Raw genomic sequence first — 8,998 nt, 5'->3', positions numbered from 1 at the left:
AAATGGGTCGACTTTTAAGAGCGCCTAATGCCATCTTGGAAAGGAGATGAAGCATGAAACAGACCCAATAACAAAGGCAAGAAATCAAAGATGACCAGATCGACCAACTTGATGCGCACTGTGGCGAAGAATTAGCCAGAGAAAAAACCGCTATTGATATCTTTTTTTCTTCACTCTGACTATGTATCTGTAGTGTCAAAGGAGCTGTTGGGAATGCCTATATATGTTGGAAACAAGTGCCGGTAACAATATCGAAGTCTGGTGAGATACCGCTGGTTCTAAGCAAGTAGGACATTATAAGCTCGTCTATAAGCAATATAGTACCCGATATCTCAATGTTGATATTCGTCAACGTTGTCTGTATCAGGTTGTATCTGTACGGAAAGACTTTGTTAAAAATGAATTGAGTGCCATTACAACGTTCTGGAACGGTATAAATATTTGAGCCGATAAAAACATTAAGGTTGGAAGCAGGATTTTGATTCCTGTGTGCATACAATTCGGAGAGAGCTATCCTTTGAGATGGAATTAATTTGAGGAAGAACGTGGAAAAAATGCAACAATATCAACCTGTCTTCGCATAAATTGCCCTTCGGTATCTAATCAAGAGTTGATGTTTAATGGAATCCAATTTTTGAGAACACGGTAAGGTAGGCAAGATTGACAAGGGAGCAAGTCGAAGTTATCATGACGCAAAGAAAAACACTGTTCGTCTCTTCCCGGACCCACTCTGCCTCGCCGATAGACGAACAACGTTGTTTTTGGCATAATCAGTTCATGTGGAGTATGCGTATACCAGTCGGTATTTGCTAATGGCCATAACAGGGATTTACCTCTATCAAAGCCTTCTCCCATTTCATATACTTCCAGGGAAGCATTTCCAAGGTCAAGTACGTCTGGGGCATTGCCTGCCAAACATTTTGACAAGTAGATGACAACCATTGCTATTACCAAGTATAATCAATACATTACAGATGTATGTCTGCGTCAAGATGTCGCCCGCTACCTAAAAAAATTCATGAAGAGTGCACATACCGCTTTGCAATTACATTTTCAATCTCTCTTTTTCGTCCAAAAATACGTTTGTAATGGTACTCGGCTTCCAATAAATTGACAGCGGACCGTTGCATATTTGCATATAATGCATTTTTAACTTTGAGATTGCTAGCACATGTAATAACTGTGTTGTGAAAGTTCCCTTAACACATAGTCCAAAAAGAGGAATGTCACCAAAACGGTATTCAGGTTATACTATCGTATTTAGCAAAGTAATTGCTGAATTTAAATTAGTCATCAAACATTGTGTCAGATGCCGTAGTTTTAGTGGTGGTTGCTCTCATTTCGTATCAACATTGCCTGGGTCCAAACATGTTAGTTCTGTCAGAGACCACGCTTCTTATGCATCGCTCGCTCCAGAGCAATCGTTGGTAATAATGTGTCTAATCGTGATACGTGCCAAACCAGCACATCAACACCATCACGATGCCTATCTTGCAGCTAAGCTTTCTTGTTAATTAGTAGCATTAGCCACGGTGACGACTTAGATTAGGCGACGCCAGTTGGTGGTCGGTGGAATTCGCAATCACCACTTTCATTACTCAACTCAAAGCTTTGAGCCAGGTCCATCCACGTCTCACTACGAGCTACCACCAACGTTTAGAGTGATAGTTTTATGCGCAATTGTTGGATGATGATCACAGCAATTCCGAATTGACACTTATTGCTACAGTTGTCTCTTACAGTGGTTATAAACGCCAAATTATGTTAGCGAACTCGAAGTAAGGCGATGCAGTGACTAGAAGAGGCCGCAGTAACGTGCCCCGATACCGGTGGTTCAAGGCGTTTAGTGGTGGAGCTAGGTTTACTATCATTTTCTGTCCGTCACCAAAACAAACTTTGGATATGAGCCTGTGGTGATATGATTATACAAATTTTGGTGAATGTTGACATTTGTTTGCATTTTTCGTTGATACTGAAACAACGCTCACATAGAAACTATCAGCGTAACTGAAACAACAGCACTTTCATTGGCTTGAACATGGATTCGCACATTTGTATCCCAAACTGTAGCTGCAGGAGCAAAGACAGAAGACAGGCGAGGCAAAGCTGGTTTGTGTAGTTAGGAAACATTGTAATTTCACAGTAATATCGATATATTCTTTTAATCGCTCATTACAACCCACTGGCGTACAATGTAACGTGATAGTTTCTAAAACAAGTATTTGTCAATGGTAGGAACAGAAAACTAATATGAGTTTTATCCGTGTCTTCTGTTGGCGGAAAAGTTCTTTTGCAAACACGGTGGCCCCTAGAAGGGTATTGAGTTGGTTTAACTAGACAGATTTGCTGCAACAACGCGGTACTGCGTAGATAGCAGATAGGCGGTAGGTGCATTACGTTCTTGTCTCGATTTCGGTCAGATTATGAAATAAAGACCGAAGTATACAAGTCCGCTCGAACGCAATTTGAAGTCTAGACGTATTAACATTAAGTATTCATATGACAATGATGTGCAACTAACGCAAAAATTGACAATCAAATTTGGAATGAAACATTAAACCAATCCGAATGACATCTTTCACGAAAATAATCTTTGCCCTGACTACTCTATCAGAACAAACATGAACAATACGTGACAATTTCGTTTGTGTATGTTTTCTGGTTTCGGGTGATGTTAATGGTTTCCATTGTCTAAAGTTCAGCATAAGATGAGCCACGAGGTCGAAAGAGGGAAACCAGGTAGGTCAATTAAGGCGTCAGGTTGTGACTGCACTTTTATGTTAAGACTAGCAAAGAGATGTTATTTAATGGGAGTAACCGCATCAACTGACGAGATTTTGTTCGAGGAAATTACGCTACAAGTTACGTTTTTAATAGTAAAGCTAATGCATTTCGTAGAACATATTTTGTGCCAAAGAGTACTTATTGGACTTTTTTTATAGTTGTCTGCCCCTTCTAATGATTCACTTCTGCGCGACAGACAATCTCTAAAGTCAAGGTACCAAATGCCGCTTGATAGACATAACTCTCCTTAACAGCTTGAAAGGATTAATGTCACTTTTAGCCTGAGGGCAATTCAACGTAATGGTATCACACCCATGAGACGATACTGTTCATCATATTTCTTGTTCAAGTTCTGTTTTAGATAATAGTAAAGAACGATGACACACGGCCAGAAAGTCTCACCTCTGAAGATTGCCTCGAGCGATCAGAACTAATGGTGATATCTGCTATCGAGATTAAGCTTTATAGTAAATGTTCAAATATCTTGTAGAAGTTGCAGAAATAAAAAGGAGGATAGCCTTGAATTTTTATCTCCTTGTCAATTCACGTTGTTACATATTTGATGTTTTCGTCAAATATCGCGGGCTTCTAAGAGACTGTTGCGGTTATAAAAAAGGATGAACGCACTTAAATCTTATCCTTTGTCGAGAAAAGACACGCATGATGAGATGACCAGCGTGCTAATCTGTTTTCATAATGCGCTGATACGGTGCAGTATTAAAATGCCAGCCACGCATCGCACAAAACATCTACTTCCATCACTGGATCCTTCCCATCAGCAAAGATAGTAATCTGGTGACATCCTAGTACACAATAACGGCTATGGTGGCTCTTTCCTATTCATTTTCAATGCGAATAGGTTCTTTGTGCAATTCTCCGCTGCATACATGGTGTTGAAAATGAGAAATGTGAGACCACAGCTTCATTTATTTGCTGGAGGTTTTCGACCATCAAACATCTAATGAAATACATGAATAGTTAGTTCTTCCTTTTGATGCCATTCTCGACCATGAAGATATAAGAAAAAGAGAAAGTCGAAATAAAGCTTGCATTCACTGCCTGATGGTGCCAGATTGATGCTCGTATTTCAGCTTCAATAATCTGCAGTACTGATTTCGCAACAAATCTCCAAAAAGTATAAGCAGTGATCTACGTAACATTCTTTGTAATCATTATTCGTGAGCGATGTAAAAAAACTCACTTCACGAGATATTTGTTTTGCAGCACAAAGCAGCGACTACAATTTGCAGGTATAGCAGTGACAACAATTGGTCGTTAGTGCTGCGCATTTATGAAGAAGTATCTTCCTATCAATTTGTGCGGTGCCAGATGATTATTCAACGATGGACTTTCTTGTTACCGCCGATTGACAACACCAATAAAAGTGAAAACATCATCCGTTGACAATTTCGACATGACACGATAGCTGGTCAATTATTGATAAAACGGCCAGGTTACTTTGCGAAAAGTGAACTCTTGCGACTTCAACATGATAATAGAAGTCAACCCTTGGTATGATGTTCGCTGGTGAAGCCATAAAACCATCTAGATACAGATCATCAAAGAGTGCAAGCATATCAATCACATGGAGATAAGGAAATTATGAAGACAGTAGGAAATAGGCTCTCTGCGGTTGTCCAAAAGACAGCCATTTGTTACAGATCATATGTTTTATTTGTCGCCAGATCACGGAAAGCGCAGCAAAATATCAACCAAATTACGTCTTAAGAAAACATGATGACGGAAACGGTGTTCATTATACTGATGTAAAGACTACTGGTGACTATAGATGACAGATAACATTGGAAATCTTGAGGATCTTGGGGACGTCTAAAGCCGCGTCTTCACAGCGGTCCCCGTAGCAAGAGTGAATGGTGTCCAATTGTCTTGAATTTTAGAACATGATCTCAGCAGTCTGATGTTTGGTTGAAAATAACGCCGAGGTTTGAAAATCCACCTGGCCGTGGGGAGATGTCCGCTTCGCTAACTTTGCGTTTTCAACTTTCTATTCTGTTAATGACATGCCAAACAGGCCATAAATGTCCACCTAGTAATTATGTAAACATTATCAGTCTCCAAACGCTGACAAATATTCCGAATAGATACATGCATAGTGTGGGCAGCTCAGCACTTGTCAACAACGGGACCAAATCATAATGTTATTATGACTTGATGCTGTACCATTTCACATTGTTTCATTACTGGTATTAAAGAATCATAATTTGCATTTACACGCATTGTGGTATCACATATATCTACCTGCCGTATCACATGAGATAAAGCTTTTTATCAATGACGACAGTAAGATGGTAAGAAATGCACGAAACTGCCAAAGGTCGCACACAGCATCACGAATCTTATGAAATGAATGTACATGATGCACACGCTGGAAGTGCAACAGGTTTTTTTGTCGTAGGTGTCAGATGATAAAGCAATGCTCTTGACGCCAGCAAACATTTTTAACGAATTTCTGATTTGATTGAAACCAGAAATATCCGTAAATGACGCTCATATGATATATTTAGCCCATGGTGTCATGTGTTTTTGATACATGTGTTAATCTGCTGCACTTGCATGACTTCGCAAAAATATGTCTTTTCTTATAATATCATTCCAGTACCAATGCTACCAGTTTGACGGTTTTGAGTGTCATTTTGGTAATGCATTGGTATGTTGTATGCATACTGGAATGCATTTCGATGATTTGACGTCAGACTGATCTAGTTATAGAGTTCTGTGGTTAGCTGAATACAGATTGTTATGATCGTTCACGGTAACAAGGCACATGTGAAAAATTGCAAATTGTATTGTCTATAATGGGGTGGGCTGAAATAAGAGCAGTCAGCAGTCAGCCTTCCCCATAAGATGGAATCGAGTAAAGGGTCTGAAATCACCAACTGTTACAATATAAAATGAGCGAGGCGAAGCGAATGGATACGATTTTGGTTTCACAACACTCAACGCTTACTTTGCTCTCAGGCACGAAATGCTGTTACAGCGTGGGTAAAATCTTGGAGTCCGCCATCTATTTGTTTGGACAGCGACGTGTGCTTATGGCGATGAATTACTGCATTGTCCACCTTTCGCCCACGTAACCCAAGACAATAGACCAACTAATGGTAATAACATGAACCACTGGCGCAAATTGCCCGAAGTCAAGAGTACATGTACATCAATATCTAGCATAGTAACCGGACAACCATGATCAGTGACAGTGTTTAAAGAAGTACAATGGAAGCACGGACGGATAGATATGCTCAGGACCCAAGCCAGCCGGTCCGTTTCTAGGAATCTGAGATGTCGATAATATTGATTATCGTTTCGATTGAATTGATGTCTATCAATGACAGTATATATCAATCGTTAATGATATTACGTGAAGAGCTAAGGGCATTGCACGTTGTCATCAAGGGAACCAAAATAGTATCAACCATAATCACCAAATGTGACTATGTACTAATATTGGTCCATTCTTGCACAAGAAAAAGGTTAGAGATACCAATGAGCAATGAAATTTCTAATTAAAATCGCTTTGGGACTTTACTGAACTCGATTCGATTTTAATTTCGCGGCTATTTCCCTCTTTAAGAATCTGCAGGGACCATGGTGGCTCTGCATTCAGCGGCCCCGAGCGTTAAAACCCTCGGCGACCAATATAACCTTCGAGGAACATTCTGGGAGCCAACAAAATGAAGAACCAAGATCAGCCGACATCAAGCTCACAAAAAAGGACAAAACACTGAAGTTTGTTTGAGTTTGATAAGATTCCATCCCGCACAACAAGTAACCATGACTCTCCTCCAATACCATGTGGTTATTGGTTTTAGCTCCTTGTGTGTGTCTGCAAACAGGTCTAGACTATTTGGAAACGTAAGTAGGAATGATTCAGGGAAATTGATACACCATGGAATGCTGTAGAGTAAAAAGGCGGGGATACAGTGAAAACAATATGGTCGGGTCTTGCCGTCCCTGTACCTTGTCTACTTCGCAAGGTACTGGGCAAGATCCAGGGGCCAGAGTCGACTAAACCCGAGAATAAATGACAGACACCGGCTGTAATCATTCCGCCGTCAGCGTAACTAATTGACTAATTTAGCCAAATCCCGTTCGTGTTATCTCGAAAGAGCTCTTAATAATTCTGCTGCGAGACATCCTTTTCCAACAAAGCGTACAGGAAACGCACCTTGCTAGCTTACGATTAATTCACCACACCTGATATCCGCAAAATAACTCAATTTGTACATTGCTAGGTTTTCAGTAACTTGAATAATTAAAGTTTACGTGAAATTGTTTCGGTAGTAGAGAGTAACACGTCTCATTAAGTATCACTCTGCTGGGTTCCAATTTCGCATTTAAAACATTCAACTTTTCAAATTTGCTTTTAGCAACCTATAGAAAGATCTATATTCTCATTCCTAGATGCCACGAAACTGAATGTTTAATGTTTAACTTCTCATGTTTCTGCGAGATCGTGGGCCACCAAACTACACCTCCATGAATAGGTTTTTTTACAAATCCGCACATAGTTTACAATACTCTCAATAACGATGTTTTCAACCTTTCACTGTGTGCTAAACGCCCCCGCCCCCACCCCTCGAACTAGCTAGCCTACGCCCCTACCTGATGCCTACTCTACCCTGTCCCCCTCGTTTCATCCTGTCTGGTAATTACCCATGTGTAATGACGGCCATATTGAACTGTCATGACTGATAATGGCGTCCCGCACAAACTACACGCCCTAGACGATATACTTATCAGCTTATCGATAAACATGACAGGAAGCCTGATACACTAATATTTCTGCTCATACCTTAACGAGCATTTTTTATCCGTGTTAAGGTTTTCTCAGCCTGAACCTTTATAAAAGTTTACGAAGTTGTTTGTTTACCGACAAGGTTGTCGTGTTTTATTTGCACTATTGAAAAAATATAAAACTACAGAAACTCATATTAGATGATATTTATCCGATCAGACAGGTATAAATCCGATCAGAAAGGTTAAACTCGTGGCGAACTTGAAGACCAAAGTTCTGAACTCAGCATTACTATTTCTTCTTCTGCAGCGTTCGCTCTGCACTTGGAGGTGTCATTCTCAACCGAGTATACCCTCCAAGGCGGGATGAGCGTTTTCTACGTGCCACTACGATTAGGAACCATTTGGGTTTATAATGGCCTAGTGACTCAGTCTTTGGCTAGAGCGGGTAGAGACCATCGCAAGCTACTCATGTTTCTCGCTTGGTGGGGTCTTTTTTAGTCCCTGGCATAGGCATCAGATACAAGGAACCTCGGCGTTCAGTTTTTCGAGGTACGTAATAGCTTCATGTATAGGAGAACGAAGTAATAATGTTCAAGACTCACCCTTAGCCTATCTCGTTAGCGCGTTAATATAGCCCATGCTCGTTTTTCTTCTAACGCTATAGTTTATCGAAATGGCAAGCTAATTGGAGACTGTGAGCAATGAACGCCCTTTTCTGCTACACGAGTCCGGCAATTTTCATTGATTTCTTGCTTGTCTGGTCCCAACAATTACGATTCCAGAAAAAAAGGACTTACTATGAATGGTTCACTGAGTTATTGCAGGAGGATCATCAGTTTGGTTTCTTTCATCCATAAAAGCCATCTGGCCGCGTCCGTGCGGACAGGCTTCAGCAAGGACAGAATCTCCAATATGGATCGTGCCTTTGAATTGTCAATATTGAGTTTGTATGCGGAGTACTATCACAGCTTGATGCCGTGTGGCCCGACTGACTGACAGACACGGGTGATTAACGGGAAAAAAATGGTGAAAGGATAAGTTACAGTTTATGATATCATCGGGGCTCCACTTTAATCATGCTACTGTGTGACACAAACGCTTTGCTGGACTTTGTACAGGTTCAGACGCAACAGATTCTACTGCAATTTAGCACTTATGTCATTGACGCACTATTCATGGTGTGTGCAACTAAAAAGCTCTATCAGAAAACGCAATAAAATATTGGTAAATGGTAGATTGTGTAATCACATCAACCGAGGTTTACCCATTACCACTGCTGCACCAGCCCCCATAATAAGTTGAAAGGTAGGAATTATTCCTTCAGACTTCAAAGAGTCTTTCCTGTGACCAATCAAAAGCACTATATTTTTTTATGATGCTCATTCTAAAGTCCGTTGCAGGTGCATTGTTCAATTAGGTTTTGATCTTCTTGTTATTTGGCCATGGTGTTGGGGATTCT

This window comes from Lineus longissimus, chromosome 4 (assembly GCF_910592395.1).
Source record: "Lineus longissimus chromosome 4, tnLinLong1.2, whole genome shotgun sequence".
In the NCBI taxonomy this organism is placed as follows: domain Eukaryota; kingdom Metazoa; phylum Nemertea; class Pilidiophora; order Heteronemertea; family Lineidae; genus Lineus; species Lineus longissimus.
This window is presented reverse-complemented; position numbering follows the sequence as displayed.